The sequence below is a fragment of the Anomaloglossus baeobatrachus genome, chromosome 1 (assembly GCF_048569485.1).
Source record: "Anomaloglossus baeobatrachus isolate aAnoBae1 chromosome 1, aAnoBae1.hap1, whole genome shotgun sequence".
Taxonomy (NCBI): Eukaryota; Metazoa; Chordata; class Amphibia; order Anura; family Aromobatidae; genus Anomaloglossus; species Anomaloglossus baeobatrachus.
The window spans coordinates 668,516,496-668,538,465 of NC_134353.1; positions in this window are offsets into that span (position 1 = coordinate 668,516,496).

The following is a 21,970-nucleotide window of genomic DNA, read 5'->3' on the forward strand; positions in this document are numbered from 1 at the left end:
CAGTCAGCGCAGAATGACTGTACAAACCAAGTACAGGCGCTCTGTGCACTATTGGAGTGGTCAAATGTTTAAGAGACTCTTCCTACACATTTGTTTTCTCTGTATCTCCACCCCCCTCTTTTTTTGGTAGACAGTTCTGACTTTTTAGAATCATAGATGAGCAGTGATATATGGAAAACAAGTAGGTGAGAAGGCGCACTGAAATATTTGGCCACATCAAGGGTGCATCGAGTGCCGTTACTTGGTTTGATCAGTCATTCTGTGCTGACAAAGCCTTTTTAATATTGAAAGTAGAAGGGGAAAAGTCCACTGTTAAATGCCTTCTCTAGTTTATTTGGAATGATTAGGGTTATTGTGAATTAATTACATTCCATCATTTTAAAGGGTACCTGTGCCCAAACATTGCTAACCTCTGGCTTTCAGTCATCGAGGCGCCGCCAGCATGGCTTCAGTCACCACTCAGTATTCAGTGAACGGTGGCAGTATCTGATACTTTGATTGACTTTTCACTCTGCACAGATAGCTATGCCTACATTTAGTCAGCAGAGTTAATAAATAAAAATAATGAAACACAATACAACATAGGCAATCGTGCTGACAACATATAAATAGCACGATTTCAACACCTCTCATACTGCCCCTGGAAAAAGCGCCTTTGCGAAACGATCATTGGGGATCCCCCCTCCCACCCACCGTGACCACACATCTTTACAGGTAACTACTGATCTCTTTACAAAGAGTTCTTTTCACTGTTGTCCCCTATTTTTACTCTTGTGGTATTGCTATTCCTCCAATATATGGGCTATTCATGCATTGATTGATCCTTTCTATCTTCTATCCAATATAGCGTTTGTTTATACATACCATAAGCCATCGTACCTCTTCATGATTGCATAGTACACATGATGTCCAGCTATATGACGGGCATGTCATTAGCCCCTTTAAATCGCTGCATATCAACCTTATTCATATGCCTAATCTGTTTTTGGGCTAGCGTTATAACCTATGCTGATTGAGAGTTAATTTTGTGACCCCATATGCATGATAATTTGTTATTTGCTTGCTCTCTTGTCCATAATGGGAGTAATATGCGTTTATATGAGGACAATTTGATATCTGATATCTAATATCATTACACTTGAAATACATCTATATATATAATTGCCTTATTCTGTCTGTCTGTCTGGCTTGCTCCAAAATTGTGTCCTTACCGTGACATGTCCTTACGGTGACAAACAGCGGATTGGCCGCTGGCCTCGCCCCCCCACACGGATTGTCCGCTCGCCTCGGCTGCTCCCCCCACACGGATTGGCCGCTCGCTTCGCCTCGGGTCCGCCCCCCCCGCACGGATTGGCCATGTCCTTACGGTGACAAACAGCGGATTGGCCGCTGGCCTCGCCATGGCCCCGCCCCCCCGCACGGATTGGCCGCTCGGCTTCACGGATTCGCCATGGCCCCGCCCCCCCCGCACGGATTGGACGCTCGCCTTGGCTCCTCCCCCTGCACGGATTGGCCGCTCGCCTCGGCTCCGCCCCCCACACGGATTGGCCGCTCGTCCAGGCTCCGCCCCCCACACGGAATGGCCTCTCGCCCCGAGGTGAGCGCATCAAGGTCCTGCAGCGGCGGACACACACACACATCAGATCACACTCACTCTCACACACACCTCACACACACATCAGATCGCATCCACGTCCTGCAGCGGCGGAACACACACACACACACACATAAGAACAGACACACACACATCAGATCACACTCACTCTCACACACACCTCACACACACATCAGATCGCATCCACATACTCACAACATCCCGTGATATCGCTTGCTTCTTGGCGGCGATCCTGTGCGTGCAGTGATCTTCCAGGACCTGCCGGAGGATCACATGGCCGGAAGCATGTGGTATCTCCGGATGTTGTGATTGTGTCAGCGCGTATGTGCGATATCGTCACTTTGTGTGTGTGTGTGTGTGAGTGTATGTGATCGGATGTGCGTGAGTGTGTTCTGATGTGTGAGTGTGTGTGTGTGAGTGTATGCGATCGGATGTGCGTGAGTGTGTTCTGATGTGTGAGTGTGTGTGTGTGAGTGTATGCGATCGGATCTGTGAGTGTCGGCAGAGGAGCATGGCGTGCAGCACAGCTGCTGGGACCGCACACCGGTGGGCACAGGGAGAAGTGGGTTGTGTGTGTGAGTGTATGCGATCAGATGTGTGCGTGTTTACTGTCTGATGTGTGACTGTGGGGGATGGAGCACGATGGGGGGTGCGCAGCATGGGGGATGGAGCACGATGGGGAGTGCGCAGCATGGGGGATGGAGCACGATGGGGAGTGCGCAGCATGGGGGATGGAGCACGATGGGGGGTGTGCAGCATGGGGGATGGAGCACGATTGGGAGTGTGCAGCATGGGGGATGGAGCACAATGGGGGGTGCGCAGCATGGGGGATGGAGCACGATGGGGGATGTGCAGCATAGGGGATGGAGCACGTTTGGGAGTGCGCAGCATGGGGGATAGAGCACGATGGGGAGTGCGCAGCATGGGGGATAGAGCACGTTTGGAAGTGCGCAGCATGGGGGATGGAGCACGATGGGGAATGCGCAGCATGGGGGATGGAGCACAATAGGGAGTGCGCAGCATGGGGGATGGAGCACAATGGGGAGTGGGGATGGAGAACGATGGGGGGTGCGCAGCATGGGGGATGGAGCACGATGGGGGATGCACACCTCCCCCCAAAACACACACACACACACTGCCACACACGCACTGCACAACACACCACACACACACTGTGAAACACAAACACTGCCCTACACAGACACCCACACACACAGACAATGCCGCACACACACAACACCCAACACACAAACACCGCGGCACACACAAATATACACACATACCGCACAACACACACATTGCACAAAACATACCTCCCCCAAAACACACACCCCACACCCACACAAACCGCGCAACACACATACACAACGATACAGACACACAGCGCTCCACAAATAACGACACACAACGCAACACACAAACACCGCTCTCACCCCCCGCCACACCCAGACAACACCCAGAACATGTACAGCCCCTACACAAACACTTGGTAACTACAGACAACAGCATCCCTATATATATATATATATATATATATAACAAAAATCATACATTAACTACACAATACGTAAATTCTAGAATACCCGATGCGTAGAATCGGGCCACCTTCTACCTTCTAGTAGGATTATATTTTCATAGTCTTCTTCAGTGGTCAAGCTGCCTGGGGGGGGAACTCTATTCTTCTTGTCCTGTCTAGTCCATGCAGGTTATTATGCAATTTAGCTGTCACTGTTTTTGTACCTGATCTACATGTTTTCAACATTTGCATATTTAAATAAAAAATAAAAAAATATTTAATAATAAATTTAAAGATACAGTCAGGGCCAGAAATATTTGGACAGTGACACCAGTTTTGTTATTTTAGCTGTTTACAAAAACATGTTCAGAAATACAATTATATATATAGCTGAAAGTACACACTCCCAGCTGCAATATGAGAGTTTTCACATCCAAATCGGAGAAAGGGTTTAGGAATCATAGCTCTGTAATGCATAGCCTCCTCTTTTTCAAGGGACCAAAAGTAATTGGACAAGGGACTCTAAGGGCTGCAATTAACTCTGAAGGCATCTCCCTCGTTAACCTGTAATCAATGAAGTAGTTAAAAGGTCTGGGGTTGATTACAGGTGTGTGGTTTTGCATTTGGAAGCTGTTGCTGTGACCAGACAACATGCGGTCTAAGGAACTCTCAATTGAGGTGAAGTAGAACATCCTGAGGCTGAAAAAAAAGAAAAAATCCATCAGAGAGATAGCAAACATGCTTGGAGTAGCAAAATCAACAGTCGGGTACATTCTGAGAAAAAAGGAATTGACTGGTGAGCTTGGGAACTCAAAAAGGCCTGGGCGTCCACGGATGACAACAGTGGTGGATGATCGCCGCATATTTTCTTTGGTGAAGAAGAACCCGTTCACAACATCAACTGAAGTCCAGAACACTCTCAGTGAAGTAAGTGTATCTGTTTCTAAGTCAACAGTAAAGAGAAAACTCCATGAAAGTAAATACAAAGGGTTCACATCTAGATGCAAACCATTCATCAATTCCAAAAATAGACAGGCCAGAGTTAAATTTGCTGAAAAACACCTCATGAAGCCAGCTCAGTTCTGGAAAAGTATTCTATGGACAGATGAGACAAAGATCAACCTGTACCAGAATGATGGGAAGAAAAAAGTTTGGAGAAGAAAGGGAACGGCACATGATCCAAGGCACACCACATCCTCTGTAAAACATGGTGGAGGCAACGTGATGGCATGGGCATGCATGCTTTCAATGGCACTGGGTCACTTGTGTTTATTGATGACATAACAGCAGACAAGAGTAGCCGGATGAATTCTGAAGTGTACCGGGATATACTTTCAGCCTAGATTCAGCCAAATGCCGCAAAGTTGATCGGACAGCGCTTCATAGTACAGATGGACAATGACCCCAAGCATACAGCCAAAGCTACCCAGGAGTTCAGGAGTGCTAAAAAGTGGAACATTCTGCAATGGCCAAGTCAATCACCAGATCTTAACCCAATTGAGCATGCATTTCACTTGCTCAAATCCAGACTTAAGACGGAAAGACCCACAAACAAGCAAGACCTGAAGGCTGCGGCTGTAAAGGCCTGGCAAAGCATTAAGAAGGAGGAAACCCAGTGTTTGGTGATGTCCATGGGTTCCAGACTTAAGGCAGTGCTTGCCTCCAAAGGATTCGCAACAAAATATTGAAAATAAAAATATTTTGTTTGGGTTTGGTTTATTTGTCCAATTACTTTTGACCTCCTAAAATGTGGAGTGTTTGTAAAGAAATGTGTACAATTCCTACAATTTCTATCAGATATTTTTGTTCAAACCTTCAAATTAAACGTTACAATCTGCACTTGAATTCTGTTGTAGAGGTTTCATTTCAAATCCAATGTGGTGGCATGCAGAGCCCAACTCGCGAAAATTGTGTCACTGTCCAAATATTTCTGGACCTAACTGTATTTCAAGACATTTTTGGTTTCCGTTCTTTTTTTTCTCCTTCTTATGTCATTTAATATATAAAAAGTATCAGAGGGGAAAATGTCATAATTCAGTCTTAGTAATGTGTTTGGTTGTTTGACATGCTTCACATAGAACATTTTCAGATGTGTCACTTATTGTATATCTTATGCATAAAATATTAATCATTGTTTCCAAGTGCAAGCATTGAGAAATAAACTACCACGCTTAAGCTGAGAAATGTTTACTTTTTTTCCTTTTCTAAATCAAAAGCATAATAATATTTACGGTAAAATATACACTACTGTCATGCTCCCGGGATCCCGCTGCCGCCCGGCACTCACCGATCTGGTTCCCGGACGCTCTGGCCGCGGCTGCTGCTCCCGCTCCCCCTCGTACTCCCTGCCCATTGGTCCCGGCGTCCCACTGCGGTCTGGGACTCTGCATCTGCTTCTCCTCTTTCTCCTCCCCTGCGTCCTGCACTGGTCTCCGGTGCTCGGGCCTCGCGCATGCGCACTAGGGCGCGCTCACTCACCTCCTCTTAAAGGGCCAGCGTTGCTGAAACAGGATATGGCTAATATCAGGTACAGGGTATGTAAGACTTCCATTTTCATGTGGGCGGTGCCTGTTCAACGTGTTCTTGTAGTTTACCTTTTGCGCTTGGTGTTCAGGTCCCTCTGTGCTTCGTACCCAGATCAACCCTGTCTCTGCCCACAGTGTCCAACTGCTTACCTGAGTGTGTCCAGCCTGCCAGTTTCCCAGGAGTTGCCCCGGTGACTATCAGCTGTGGATCTTGTCATCTTCAACTAGCCTGTACCCGTCGCCAGTTCTAGATTCCATCTGGCAACATCAGCCTGCACTCCTCGCTTGACCCGGACTCCGCTTGTTGTTACCACTCGGCACCTGTACCCGGTTCCAGTCATCCGCCCTGCCCATGACTACCGTTGGACTAGTAGCCATATCCCGTACGGACATCTGAAGGACCCGAGACCTGAATCCACTTGTGTCACGGCTGCTGTGCATCTAGGCCCTCTGGGGGGGCCACCAGACAGTCCCTGTATAGGTCCCGTGGATCCACCTCTGGACTGAATGTTACAACTACTCACATAAACTTACAGGATCTTTTACAAATGAGAGATAAATAGAAATCTGTTAACGGATTCGTTCTCCATAGAGTACAATGTTAAAAAAACGGATCTGGCTGAAATCAATTTTCCAACGGATCTCTGCAGGATCTGATCTAACAGTAGTTCAGGACATGTGAACTTAGCCTTATATACAGTATTATGATATGATGTATGTTTAGACAATACTACTACAGATAAAATAAGCAGTCTTATACTTTGCCCCTTGAATTAAGATTTTACCTGTGCCTTTAATATTATTTTATTCTACATTTACAGATGTATAAGTAGTGCAGAAAATGTCTGCGGGAAGAAACGACAATTCCTTTAAATCATTGATGTTTGCATATCATTCACCCTCTAATTGAAAATGACATTCGCTATGAATTAGTCACAATTAAGTAAACAGTTGATAGTGTGCAACATTAACTTTGACAATGCATAAATTTAGCGCCTGGCAGAGCTCCATTGGCAAGCTCATTCTAACCAGCAGAGCTCATAAATTCTGTAGTCTATTATGTTCATGTCACAATGTTATTAGACCATATCGTGGAACATAATAAACAAAGGTGTGAGCAGGGACTACATCATTTCATGACAAATATTGGGCTGCTTCCCAATTAAATATAATATTGGAAAGAAACTAGGATGAACATTGACAATATGAAATACAACAGATCGGGGATCTAAAGACGCTGTGAAATGATTACTTGCACCATGCTCTGAAAGCTGAACACGATGGAAGTTGTAGTTTCTAGTGATGATCGAATTCTTCGATTATTCGGCTTTGTGAATATTTTCCGAATACCTCGCCACTATTCGACTATTTGCGAATATTCAATGCACAATGTAAGTCTATGGGAAACCCGAATAACAACTATTCGGTACTATTCGGTCTTCCCATAGAGTTACATTGCGTATCGAATAGTCGAATAGCGGCGAAGCCGAATATTTGAGGTATTCGATCATCCCTAGTAGTTTCCCATCTGGAAAGTCTCAGATTGGAGAACAGAAAAAGTAATGACGAATATACTTCTTTTACACTGGACATTCTTCATTCACATCATTATCTACCTATTACATCCATTTACCACCATTAGATATAAGGGCCATTATACAACGTGCGCTCTGATCTTTATGCACACAGAAAGCAAATGGTGCAAAGTTTTTAATTCAACCCAATTGCAAAAGTGATTTCTATCCAAATACATGCAATTAGGTAAAAAAAATAACCTCTTTAAAGGATATGGACACCTGTGCAGTAATCTGATGTAGGAAACAATGGCCCTTTTGCTTAGCTAAGGCTATAATGATGTTCATGTGAACTGGTTCCATTAGCAGCCAACAGGACTGTTACTGGATATCTGGGCTGTAATACATATAAAGTCAATACAAGATCAGTAACATAATATGGCCTCAATGTCACTTGTTTTTATTTTAGTAGCACAAACTAGTAAAACTTTTACATAATTAACAATCTTTGGAAAAGAAGATGTTGTTGACGAGACTCCTGATGGTGGAAGCAGATAAAAATGAGACATTTATATTATGTCTCCATAGTCATTTAATTGCTGATCCCATATAGGGTATACCTTAGGGTTGGCTGGTGGGATATAAAGTTAGATCCAGAAATATTATGACACTTCCTGAATATTCACAATTTGGGCTTTGAATTCCACTATTTATTATTTAAAATTAAACAACTGATATGCAATTCAAGTGTAGACTTTCAGTTCTAATTAAAGGGAATCTGTCACCAGGTTTTTGCCACCTAATCTGAGAGCAGCATAATGTCGAAACAGAGACCCCGATTCCAGTGATGTGTCACTTACTGAGCTGCTTAGTGTAGTTTTAATAAAATCACTGATTAATCAGCAGTAAATTATCATTAGAGGACTACTTGGCATGCTTCAGGTAGTCCAGCATATTAATGAGCTCTGTATAACTGCTAGATCTGCAGCAGAGAAAACATTGATTCTATCAAAATGACAGCAAGCAGTTCACTAAGTGACACATCACTGGAATCAGGGTCTCTGTCTCTACATTATGCTGCTGTCAGGTGGGGAAGCAATAACCTAGTAACAGAGTCCCTTTAAAGGAGTTGATCAAAAAATATCCTATGACATGTTTAGGAATTGCAACCATTTTTCTACAAAGCGTCCTCATTTCAGGTGCTCAAAAGTAATAGGACAAATTTACCATAAATAAAATGTTCATTTTTAATACTTTGTAGAGAATCCTTTACAGGCAATAACTGCCTGAAGTCTGGAAGACATGGGCATCACCAAACGTTGGGTTTCCTCCTTTGTGATAATTTGGCAGGCCTTTCTCCAGTTGTGTGTCTTTCCGCCTTAAAGGGGCTATTCCCATCTCCAAGATCTTATCCCAATTTGTAGTAGGAATAATAATAATAATAATAATATCAGCAAATGTCTAAAATTAGAAATGTAGTATAGTTCTCCTAACTAGCTATGCCTCTTTCCTCATGTGCAGGGTATTGCAGCCTAGGTATCCATGGTTACAACGACTCATATAGTGACATTTAGTTTCTCCTGGTCAAAACTATGGTACTTAAGCTGCATTGCCCTGCACATGACATAAGAGACAAAGGTAATCAGGAGAACAATACTTTGTTTCTAATTGGAGGTATTTGCTGAAATAATAATAATAATAATAATTATTTTTTATTATTTTTACTACACCTACTACATATTCGGATGGGATCTTCGAGATGTGAATAACCCTTTAAGTTTTGTTGAATCTGGTGACTGACTCGACCATTGTAGAATATTCCACTTCTTTGCTTTAATTAACTCCTGAGTTGATTTTGCAGTATATTTTGGGTCATTGTCCATATGTACTGTGAAGCGCTGTCCAATGAACCTTGCTGCATATGGTTGAATCTGAGCAGAAATTATAGCCTTGCACACTTCAGAATTCATCCAGCTGCTTCTGTCTTCAGTCACATCATCAATAAACACTAGTGATCCACTGCCATCACACTGCCTTCACCATGTTTTACAGAGGATGTGATTTACTTTGGGTCATGAGCCGTTGTAGGTCTTCTCTATACTTTCTTCTGCCAACATTCTGGTAGAGTTTGATCTTACTTTCATTTGTCCAAAGAGTGCTTTTCCAGAAATGGGCTGGCTTATTTCGATTTTATTTTTTGCAAAGTTTATTATGGCCTTTCTATTTTTAAGGCTGATTAATGGTTTGCACCTTGTGATGAACCCTCTGTATTTGCACTCATGAAGTCCTCTCTTTATGGTAGACTTAGATACTGAAACACCTACTTCTCGGAGAATGTTCTTCACTTAGGTGGAGGTTGTGAAGGGATTTTTCTGTATTTTGGAAAGTATTCTGCTATCATGCACCATTGTTGTCTTCCGTGGATGTCCAGGCCTTTTTGCATTCCCAAGCTCACCACTGATTTGCCCACTCTTAACATTTCTTTTATCTCTCTAATGGTTTTCTTCTGTTTTTCAGCTTAAGATCGATTGCTTCTCTACCACTGAGAGCTCCTTTGAACACATGTTGTGGGTTCACAACACCAGCTTCCAAATGTAAATGCCGCACCTGGAATCAGCTCCAGACCTTTTACCTGCTTAAATGACGATGGATTATCAAGGGCATAGCTCATCTGGATCATTAAAAAACATTTCAGGTTGTCCAATTACTTTTGGTCTCTTGAAAAAGACGCTGCTTCGTATTAAAGAGCGGTAATTGCTAATCCCTTACTCCAATTAGGACGTTATTACCCTCAAATCTGCACTTTAAGCGCATATTAATCATCATATAATTGTATTTTAAAAATGTATTAGTAAATGGGTAAAATGCCAAAACGTGTGTCACTGTCCAAATATTTCTGAACCTAACTGCATACCTGGGTTGTGTGTGCTAATCAGGGCCAATATATCTACCTTGGCCAATGTATTTAGGTACAGGACTATGAGAAAGACTGAAACCTTTGTCCTAGGGGATGGAAAGAATATGTACAACCACACTGTGTACAGAATTATTAGGCAAATGAGTATTTTCATCACATGACACTTTTTATACATGTCCTACTCCAAGCTGTATAGGCTTGAGAGCCAACTACCAATTAAGTAAATCAGGTGATGTGCATCTCTGTAATGAGGAGGGGTGTGATGTAATGACATCAACACCCTATATAAGGTGTGCTTAATTATTAGGCAACTTCCTTTCCTTTGGTAAAATTGGTCAGAAGAGAGATTTGACGGGCTTTGAAAAGTCCAAAATTGTGAGATGTCTTGCAAAGGGGTGCAGCAGTCTTGAAATTGCCAAACTTTTGAAGCGTGATCACCGAACAATCAAGCGTTTCATGGCAAATAGCCAACAGAGTTGCAAGAAGCGTGTTGGGCAAAAAAGGCGCAAAATAACTGCCCATGAATTGAGGAGAATCAAGCGTGAAGCTGCCAAGATGCCATTTGCCACCAGTTTGGCCATATTTCAGAGCTGCAACGTTACTGGAGTATCAAAAAGCACAAGGTGTGCCATACTCAGGGACATGGCCAAGGTAAGGAAGGCTGAAAAACGACCACCTTTGAACAAGAAACATAAGATAAAACGTCAAGAATGGGACAAGAAATATCTTAAGACTGATTTTTCAAAGGTCTTATGGACTGATGAAATGAGAGTGACTCTTGATGGGCCAGATGGATGGGCCACAAGCTTGATCAGTAAAGGGCAGAGAGCTCCACTCAGACTCGGACGCCAGCAAGGTGGAGGTGGGGTACTGGTATGGGCTAGTATCATCAAAGATGAACTTGCGGGACCTTTTCGGGTTGAGGATGGAGTGAAGCTCAACTCCCAGACCTACTGCCAGTTTCTGGAAGACAACTTTTTCAAGCAGTGGTACAGGAGAAGTCGGTATTTTTCAAGCAAAACATGATTTACGTGCAGGACAATGCTCCATGACATGCATCCAACTACTCCACAGCATGGCTGGCCAATAAAGGTCTAAAAGATGAAAAAATAACAGATCAAGCAACTGACAGAATCTATGGATGGTAGGCTGCTGAGTGTCATCATAAAAAAAGGTGGCTATATTGGTCACTAATTTTTTGGGGGTTTTGTTTTTGCATGTCAGAAATGTTTATTTCTAAATTTTGTGCAGTTATATTGGTTTACCTGGTGAAAATAAACAAGTGAGATGGAAATATATTTGGTTTTTATTAAGTTGCCTAATAATTCTGCACAGTAAGGCTATGTGCGCACGTGTGCGTATTACATGCAGTTACGCTGTGCTACAAAGCAGTAACTGCATGCGTCCTGTGTCCCCTGCATAATCTATGGAGATTGTGCAGGGGCCATGCGCACGTGGCGTCTTAGAGCGCAGCGCTTCGGCTGCTGCCCGAAGCGCGCGTTCTAAGAAGTGACATGTCACTTCTTCCGTGCGCTTTGCCGGCAGCCCCTGCTCTGTCTATGGCAGGAGCTGCATGCAGAGCGCACGTTCTCTGCCGGCACCATGCGCTTCAGAACGGAGCTTTTCAGCTGCGCTCTGAAGTGCACCTTTTAGGTGCGGTGCAGAGCGCACACGTGCGCACATAGCCTAATAGTTACCTGCACAAACAGATATCCTTCTAAGATAGCCAAATCTAAAAAAAAAAACCACTCCAACTTCCAAAAATATTAAGCTTTGATATTCATGAGTCTTTTGGGTTGAATGAGAACATAGTTGTTGATCAATAATAAAAAAATCCTCTAAAATACAACTTGCCTAATAATTCTGCACACGGTGTATGGTACTGAGTTGTCAATGTATTTATTACATTCCAATATTATTGTTTCTATAACGGGATTCTTTTACTACTAGATTAAAAGTCTAAAACCCATCAAACAAAACTCAGATATTTACAAAGTTGTACTAGTTAGACTTGTTTTGTTTTTAATTTAGGGATCTATGCACTTGAACTATGACTCTACTGATTGTTAATGTCTGTATACACGGAAAGCCCCACAAGCCACTGATTTAGGGCCTTTGTCTGTCAGATACGCCCTGCTTGGCCACTGGCTCTACTTCTCCTTCCTGGCGAAATCTGCATGTCATCCAAACCTTATCACTTCCCATTACCCCTAATAAGGACCGACAGCCAGAGACAGTGCTCATTAATTTTAATTGGGCCAGAAAAATTAACTGCACACAAATTGCATTTATCTTTCAGTAGCTACATGTGACATAATCTAGATAGACCTGAAAGCAGAGAAAGTGTGGTATACAAGTAAAACCTTGATCTAGAATCTCAGAAAACATCTTATTTCTGCTTCATTTTAACTTTCAGTTGCTGAGTTGAAGTTACAGAGATTACAGAAACAGTGGAGAGCGATTGTTGTACCCCTCCAACTTATGTATATCAGTCATTCATTGGAGAGGTCTTGTTTTTGGCAAGAAGCTTTCCGAAATCCCCTATATGTCACTGCTCTTGGTCATATTAGACTGTATAAAAAGGGATGATCGAATACCTCAAATATTCGGCTTCGCGAATATTCAACGAATAGCTCGCCGCTATGCGAATATTCGATGCGCAATGTAAGTCTATGGGAAGCCCGAATAGTTCCGAATAGCTGTTATTTGGGTTTCCCATAAACTTACATTGCGCATCGAATATTCGCAAATAGTCGAATCGCGGCGACCTATTTGGAAAATATTCGCGAAGCCGAATATTTGAGATATTCAATCATCCCTACTTATAAACAAGTGTACATCTTAAACACATCATAATTGTCCGTAAACAGTATACAGATGAACGCAAACGATTTCTATAAAATAATGTTTACATTAATCCGCAGTTTCTCAAATCATGACTTTTGTCTTTACAGCTGAGAACATTGAAATGCAAATATAGAAATGAAGGTATCTTGCCAGGATAATACAATAAGTGATGCCCGTAATGCTGCAAGCAGATGCTCCTCTCCGTTGCTAGGCTAGATGATAGCAAGCTCTTTCCTTGTGAGCTCCGATTACCGTGATAGCCGTTAAGTCCCAACCTTCTCTTGAATTATTTCATCCACTGTAATCAAAGCATAGTCTGCTGTACACTACCTCACTAGGAATTGGGTTTCACACGTGTCATGTAGAAAGTATAGGCATTCATTGCTTTTACCGCTGACTTAAACTGTAAAATAAAATTAACCACCAGGGAAAAGTAATATTTTGGGAAAAGTTTGGTTCTATTATTTGAATAACTTTAAAAATATTGTTTTTTACATAGTGTATAACATGGGTTGAATGGGGTCAACTATTTTGAATTGTATAAATTGAAGTGTTTGGTAGTAGATAATGCTTATTGTTACTTAAAGGGAACTTGTCAGAAGCTTCTACCCCCCAAACCAAATATATATTTGTCACGCTCCCCGGGTCCTCTGCTCCGCTCCCCGGGTCCTCTGCTCCGCTCCCCGGCTCACCTGCCACGCTCCCCGCTCTTCAGCCTCCAGTGCCCGCGCTTCCCAGGCCTCCTGGTCCCGGCGCCCGTCGGCTTCCCAGTCCCTGGCCGGCTCTGCTGCGTCCTCCTCTCAGCTTCCTGCCCTGGCTTCTGGCACCCGGGCCGCGCGCATGCGCATTAGAGCGCGCGCGCGGTCACTGACCCTTTCTTAAAGGGCCAGTGTCCACTGACAGGAAATGATGCACACAGGTACAGGGTATAAAGGGGGTTAATGTCCAAGGGAGCGGGGCCTGTTCTTCGTGTTTTCCCAAGCTAGGAGTCAGGTCTCCTTGTGTTCTGTGAGATACTTACCTCTCTGTCTTCTAGAGCCTGCATCGCCATCCGGTCCTGCTGTATCTCGAACCCCGAACGCTGCCCATCTGCCATCCTGACAGTCCGTACCATCTCGGTTCCCTGCGGTGACCTGTCATCTCGCTCCAACGGTTCCGGACCCCACCTGACATCATCACGGCTTCCGAACCTGAGCTCCGTCACCCGGACCACCATCAGTGACCTCGTGGTCCCAGGGACTTCTCCATTGTGTTCCAGTGCACGGACTGCCCTGCTACCTAAAGTGCTCCGGCTACCGGACTCCTTTCCCTCATCGGGGAGTTCGGCCCAGTGGATCCACCTCCCGGGTCTGCCCGTCCATCTGGCCCTAACAATAAGAACAGGCCATGGATCCCGCCGAAGCACTAGCGGCCTTGCATGAGGAACTCCAACGCCAGCGTGAAGTCCAGACCCGCATGCTGAACTTTATGACTTCCGTGGACGCCCGCTTGAACACGCTACAAGCCTCGGTCACATCTTCAACGCCCCGGGCCTCCACTAGTCAATCCACAGCTCCCGCTCCCGTGGCAGCTTCCTCGGATGCTTCCAGACTGCGTCTAGCCTCACCACCCCGGTACGCCGGAGATCCCAAGACCTGCAGGGGGTTTATAAACCAATGCTCCCTCCATTTCACGCAGCTGCCACATTTGTTTACCTCCGACCAAGCCAAGGTCGCCTTCATCATGTCTCACCTAGAGGGCGAGGCACTGGCGTGGATGAACCCCTTGTGGGAGAAGGAGGACCCTATGACCAAGAACCTCCAGGAGTTCCTGCAGGCCTTTCGCAGCACCTTTGACGAACCCGGACGCGCCTCCGCGTCTGCTTCATCTCTTCTCCGGTTACGTCAGGGAACTCTGACGGTGGGTCAATACGCCATCCGTTTCCGCACCTTGGCTTCAGAACTCGGGTGGAATAACGAGGCCCTAACCGCCGCCTTCTGGGAAGGACTCTCGGGTCGAATCAAAGATGAGCTGGCTGGACGTGACGTACCGTCCACCCTGGACGCCCTGATTACCCTAGCGACTCGAGTGGACATACGCTTTCAGGAGCGGTCCAAAGAGGTGTCCCGTGAGAGACGTCCGGTAAGGCATTCCTCTCCTCCACAGAAGCCCGCCGTACTCCAGTCAACGGCCTCTGGTGTCTCCGTCCATGAGCCCATACAGATCGACCGTGTGCGACAGTCTGAACAACGTCGAGCAGAACGGCTCGCCAAGGGTCTCTGCTTCTACTGCGGAGAGGGCACACACCTGCTACGCGCCTGTCCAGAGAGGCCGGGAAACTTCAAAGCCTAGGGTTGGTAGGAGAGGCCACCCTAGGTGCTGGGACTCTCTCAGACCCAGTTACATGGACTGTGCAAGTGACAACGGGAGAGACGCGGTTTACGGCTGAGGCGTACCTCGATTCTGGGGCAGCAGGCAATTTCATCCAGCAGGCCACGGTGGACAAGTACCAGGTGCCTGTTACTCCACTCGCCAAACCTCTTGTGATTGCCTCTGTGGATGGGAGACCCCTCTCAGACACCATCTCCTGGATCACCAAGCCGCTTGAACTGCGTATCGGTGCTCTGCACACCGAGAACATCGCTCTCTACGTCCTCCCACATATGTCACATCAAATCCTGCTGGGCCTTCCTTGGTTGCGGACACACGAGCCTTCAGTCAGCTGGGGCACTGGTGATATCACTCGATGGGGGTCTTCTTGCCATGAGAACTGTCTGAAGACCATACAACCTATCCGGCGACCTCCGGTTCCCGAGTCCCTACCGGGACTGCCCTCAGCCTATTGGTCCTTCGTGGACGTCTTTGATAAGAAGGAGTCCGAAGTACTTCCGCCACATCGTCCTTACGATTGTGCCATTGACCTGCTCCCGGGAACTACACCACCTCGAGGACGGATATATCCACTGTCTCCAGCCGAAACAAGGGCCATGTCTACGTACATCACAGAGAGCTTGGCTAAGGGATTCATTCGGAGATCCTCCTCTCCTGCTGGAGCAGGCTTCTTCTTCGTAAAGAAGAAAGAGGGCGACCTACGCCCATGTATAGACTACCGGGGATTGAACCTAATCACCGTAAAAAACAAGTACCCCCTGCCGCTCATCCCAGAATTGTTTGATCGGCTCAGAGGAGCTCGTGTGTTCACCAAGTTGGATCTTCGGGGTGCCTACAACCTGGTCCGTATCCGCTCAGGGGATGAATGGAAGACCGTGTTCAACACTCGCGATGGGCACTATGAATACTGCGTGATGCCCTTCGGCCTGTGTAACGCACCAGCAGTCTTCCAAGAATTAGTGAACGATGTGTTCCGGGACCTTCTCTACGTCTGTGTGGTGGTATATTTGGATGGCATCCTTGTCTTCTCTCCGGACCTCCAGACCCACCGAGAGAACGTGCAACTGGTTCTACAAAGACTGAGAGAGAATCGTCTGTACGCCAAGTACGAGAAGTGCGTCTTCGAACAGTCTTCTCTTCCCTTCCTGGGTTACCTCATCACCGATACCGGACTGGAGATGGATCCAAAGAAGGTCTCTTCCGTTCTTAACTGGCCTCCTCCTTCTGGACTGAAGGCAATCCAACGCTTTCTGGGATTCGCCAACTATTACCGCCAGTTTATTCCTCACTTCTCGGCCCTGACTGCTCCTCTTTCCGCCTTGACCAAGAAGGGGGCTAATCCAAAGGACTGGTCACCTGCGGCCGACGCCGCGTTTGGCTCTCTAAAGCAAGCCTTTGCCTCCTCTCCTGTACTCCACCGTCCAGAGTTAAACCGCCAGTTCACCTTGGAGGTGGATGCCTCCTCCTCGGGAGCCGGAGCAGTGCTCATGCAGAAGTCCTCCTCCGGGAAGATGGTGACATGCGGTTTCTTCTCCAAGAGCTTCTCAGTGCCTGAACGCAACTACACCATCGGTGACCGAGAGCTATTGGCAGTCAAACTGGCTCTGGAGGAATGGCGCTATCTTCTGGAAGGAGCAGTGTACCCAGTCATTATTTACACGGACCACAAAAACCTGGAATACCTGCGGACTGCTCAGCGACTGAACCCACGGCAAGCCAGGTGGTCCTTGTTCTTTGCCCGGTTCGACTTCCAGCTCCATTTCCGACCCGCGAACAAGAATGTACGCGCTGATGCCTTGTCTAGGACTTTCATGCCCATGGAGCAGGAGGAAGAGACATCCCAACCCATCATCTGCCCTAGCAAGATCATTCCGGTGGCTCCTGTCACCCTGGCCCAGATACCGCCTGGGAAGACTTATGTCTCTGAGACTGACAGGAGAAAAGTGTTACACTGGGGCCATGCCTCGAAAACAGCCGGTCATGCAGGTCAGAAGAGAACATGGAGTGCGATTGCACGTCATTACTGGTGGCCATCTCTTCGCACGGACGTTGCCTCTTTTGTCTCTGCCTGCTCCTCCTGTGCCAGGAACAAGACTCCCAAACACCTGCCATATGGCCGTCTTCTGCCTCTGCCCATACCCTCAGTTCCCTGGCAACACATAGCGATGGACTTTATTACGGACTTGCCATTGTCCTCCGGACACACAGTCATATGGGTCGTGGTGGATCGGTTCTCTAAAATGGCCCATTTCGTTCCTATGGCTGGACTACCCTCTGCCCAGGAACTCGCGGACGCCTATATACATCACATCTTCCGCTTGCATGGCTTTCCATCACACATAGTGTCCGACAGAGGAACTCAGTTCACCTCCCGCTTCTGGAGGGCTCTCTGTAAACATCTGGGAGTGACTCTGGACTTTTCTTTGGCCTACCATCCTCAGTCGAACGGCCAAGTGGAACGGGTCAATCAGATATTGACCTCTTTCTTACGTCACTACGTCAACGCCCATCATGACGATTGGTCCACGCTTCTTCCTTGGGCTGAATTCTCCCATAATCACCACGTCAGTGAGTCCTCCTCCAGTTCTCCCTTCCATGTCGTCTACGGACTGCAGCCGTCTGTCCCATTGCCTGTATCCTCTTCCTCGGACATCCCTGCTGCTGATGCAGTACTCCGTGACTTTACAACCATTTGGGACTCGGTTAAGGCCTCCCTTGCACGTGCATCCCTGCGGATGAAGAGACACGCGGACAAGAGACGTCTGGATCCTCCGTGTTTCTCTCCGGGAGATCTCGTCTGGCTTGCTTCCAAATACATCCGACTGAAGATACCATCCTACAAGCTGGGACCTCGCTACATCGTACCGTTTAAAGTCCTCGGCAAGATCAATGAGGTCTCCTACAAACTACAGCTCCCGGCCACGATGAGGATACCCAACTCCTTCCACGTCTCTCTGCTCAAGCCGGTTGTCCTTGGTCCCTTCTCCGCTGCCGCCAGTCCGGCTCCTCCTCCTATTGCTGAGGACGACATCTATGCGGTAAGGGATATCGTGGCCATGAAGACCGTACGAGGTCGACAGTTCTTCCTGGTGAACTGGGAAGGGTATGGTCCTGAGGATAGGTCCTGGGAGCCCAGGGAGAACGTGGGCACTCCTCTGATCCGTGCCTTCCTGTCCCGGTTGCGGGGAGTGGAGCGTGGGGGGGGGGTACTGTCACGCTCCCCGGGTCCTCTGCTCCGCTCCCCGGCTCACCTGCCACGCTCCCCGCTCTTCAGCCTCCAGTGCCCGCGCTTCCCAGGCCTCCTGGTCCCCGCTCCCGGCGCCCGTCGGCTTCCCAGTCCCTGGCCGGCTCTGCTGCGTCCTCCTCTCAGCTTCCTGCCCTGGCTTCTGGCACCCGGGCCGCGCGCATGCGCATTAGGGCGCGCGCGCGGTCACTGACCCTTTCTTAAAGGGCCAGTGTCCACTGACAGGAAATGATGCACACAGGTACAGGGTATAAAGGGGGTTAATGTCCAAGGGAGCGGGGCCTGTTCTTCGTGTTTTCCCAAGCTAGGAGTCAGGTCTCCTTGTGTTCTGTGAGATACTTACCTCTCTGTCTTCTAGAGCCGATCCTGCATCGCCATCCGGTCCTGCTGTATCTCGAACCCCGAACGCTGCCCATCTGCCATCCTGACAGTCCGTACCATCTCGGTTCCCTGCGGTGACCCGTCATCTCGCTCCAACGGTTCCGGACCCCGCCTGACATCATCACGGCTTCCGAACCTGAGCTCCATCACCCGGACCACCATCAGTGACCTCGTGGTCCCAGGGACTTCTCCATTGTGTTCCAGTGCACGGACTGTCCTGCTACCTAAAGTGCTCCGGCTACCGGACTCCTTTCCCTCATCGGGGAGTTCGGCCCAGTGGATCCACCTCCCGGGTCTGCCCGTCCATCTGGCCCTAACAATATTGTGTACCCCCTAATAGATTAGAAGATAAACCAGTGTGTTTATTGCCACAAAATGCTGTTCCAGCATTCCAAAATCGTGTCTTGAAGTTCAGTGTACTTCAGTCTGGAAATGCATTGAGGCGTAAAGAAGGTACCACCATCTCTTCAGTAACATGCCGTATTCCCTGCTTAGTACCGTCCTCCTCTGTATGAGTGACCATATGTATGTATGTATGTATTGTCCTGTACCAAAGTAAACAACCTGTCAATCAACCAGAGAGGGTGGTGCTAGGCAGGGAATACAGAAGATCACACAGCCACAGTATATATGGTTAACATATACTCTTCTGCCCTAAATCATTGTGGTGCAATGCCATTACTGGCTGCTTCACATACTTTTAATCCCTTTTCTGGCATCTTTAACAATGTATATGTACGTTGTATCTATTCAATAACATTATTTATTATTTAATTATTGGTTCAGAGCTCACCTTTTTTCCTCTTTTTCTGGTAAATTGATTGGTTAGTGCCGTCCCTTGTCCCTGCCTCCAAACCCCGGGGTCTGTGCGCGCCGCACAGGCCTCCTGGGAACTTTCTTAGGCTTATGGCTGAGAGGCACTAGATGTTTCATGCACCTTCCCCTTAGGGAAGGTGCCTGGGCAACGTGGTCTATACGTTGATAGTTGTAGTCCAATACCTGACGTTTTCACTGCTATCCACTGTGGCCTATACCGCCCGCTGCTGCTGCATCTATCTAGTCCAGCTGAACCTGCTATACCGCCCGCTGCTGCATCAATCCACTCTGGCCGAACCTGCTATACCGCCAGCTGCTGCTGCATCTATCCAGTCCAGCTGAACCTGCTATACCGCCCGCTGCTGCTGCATCAATCCACTCTGGCCGAACCTGCTATACTGCCCGCTCCTGCATCTATCCAGTCCAGCTGAACCTACTATATCGCCCGCTACTGCTTCATCTATCCATTCCGGCTGAACCTGCTGTTCTGGCCGCTTCTGTCACATCTATCCATACCAACTGTGCCTTCTGTATCAGTTGTCCCAGCTGTATCTACCATATCAGAGACTGTCTGTTTCCATACCGCTGGGGATAGCTGTGCAGCACCAGTGTTCCTGTGTGGCACTTGATTTCTACCTGTAGTGCAACACCCCCACTATCGGGGGCTCTTGTGAAAACCTAGTATGAACCATAGTTACAGCCCTCAGGTGTTCTGTGTGCTGTGGCCCAGTGGATCCACTCCTCCTTGCTTGCACCCGTGAGTATTACACTTATTATCCAGTCTCTTATCGGTAATATCTTTATTGAATACACTTTATAAATAATATTAAAAGCACTGACACTACATGCTAATATTACTATCCAGTCTGGAAGGAAGTGCATTGAGGCGTGATTAAAGTACTTCCAGTTCCTCAGTCGTATGCTCAATTCCCTGCCTAGTACTGCCCTCCTCTGGATGATTGACATGTCATTGGCCATGTACCATGTGTACCAAAGTAAGCAGCCTGTCAATCAACCAGAGAGGGTGGCGCTCGCTAGGCAGGGAATACAGTATAAAGCTGGTGTCACACATAACGACGACGACAACGACGTCGCTGCTACGTCACCATTTTCTGTGACGTTGCAGCGACGTCCCGTCGCTGTCGCTGTGTGTGACATCCAGCAATGACCTGGCCCCTGCTGTGAGGTCGCCGGTCGTTGCTGAATATCCAGCTTCATTTTTTGGTCGTCACTCTCCCGCTGTGACACACACATCGCTGTGTGTGACAGCGAGAGAGCGACGAAATGAAGCGATCAGGAGCCGGCACTGGCAGCTGCGGTAAGCTGTAACCAGCGTAAACATCGGGTAACCAAGGGAAGACCTTTCCCTGGTTACCCGATGTTTACGCTGGTTACCAGTCTCCGCTCTTGCTGCCAGTGCCGGCTCCTGCACTGTGACATGTGGCTGCAGTATGCATCGGGTAATTAACCCGATGAATACTGTAGCAAGGAGAGCAAGGAGCCAGCGCTAAGCAGTGCGCGCGGCTCCCTGCTCTCTGCACTGTGACATGTAGCTGCAGCACACATCGGGTTAATTAACCCGATGTGTACTGTACCTAGGAGAGCAAGGAGCCAGCGCTAAGCGCGGCTCCCTGCTCTCTGCACATGTAGCACAGCGACGTTATGATCGCTGCTTCTGCTGTGTTTGACAGCTAAGCAGCGATCATAACAGCGACTTACAAGGTCGCTGTTACGTCACCGAAAATGGTGACGTAACAGCGACGTCGTTGTCGCTGTCGCTTAGTGTGACACCAGCTTTAGGCTATGATGTTGGAAGTGCATTGTCACACTACAATGCACTTCCAGACTGAAGTATACGGAACTTGAATATGTGATTTCTCCATGTTGGAGCAACACTTTGGGGTCATAAAGGAATTGGCTTATCTTTTTAAATGGTTAAATAAACATGTAAATGCTTAGAGGCAGAGATTTTTTACAGGTTCCCATTAAAAAAAATGACTTAGCCAATCACAAGCTATAAATCTGTACAGGACTATTAAAGTGGGGCAAGGATATATCTGGCTTCCAATCATCTGTTTCCAAAAAGAATATAAAGTTAAAAAGTGACAAATTACTTTTTTTTTATAGAGGACCCTATTGAAAGGGATTTTAGTACATATGGAAGTTCTTCCTTATCCATAGGATGGGCTCAGGGATCAGCACTGTTGGTCTGTAGCCCTGGATTG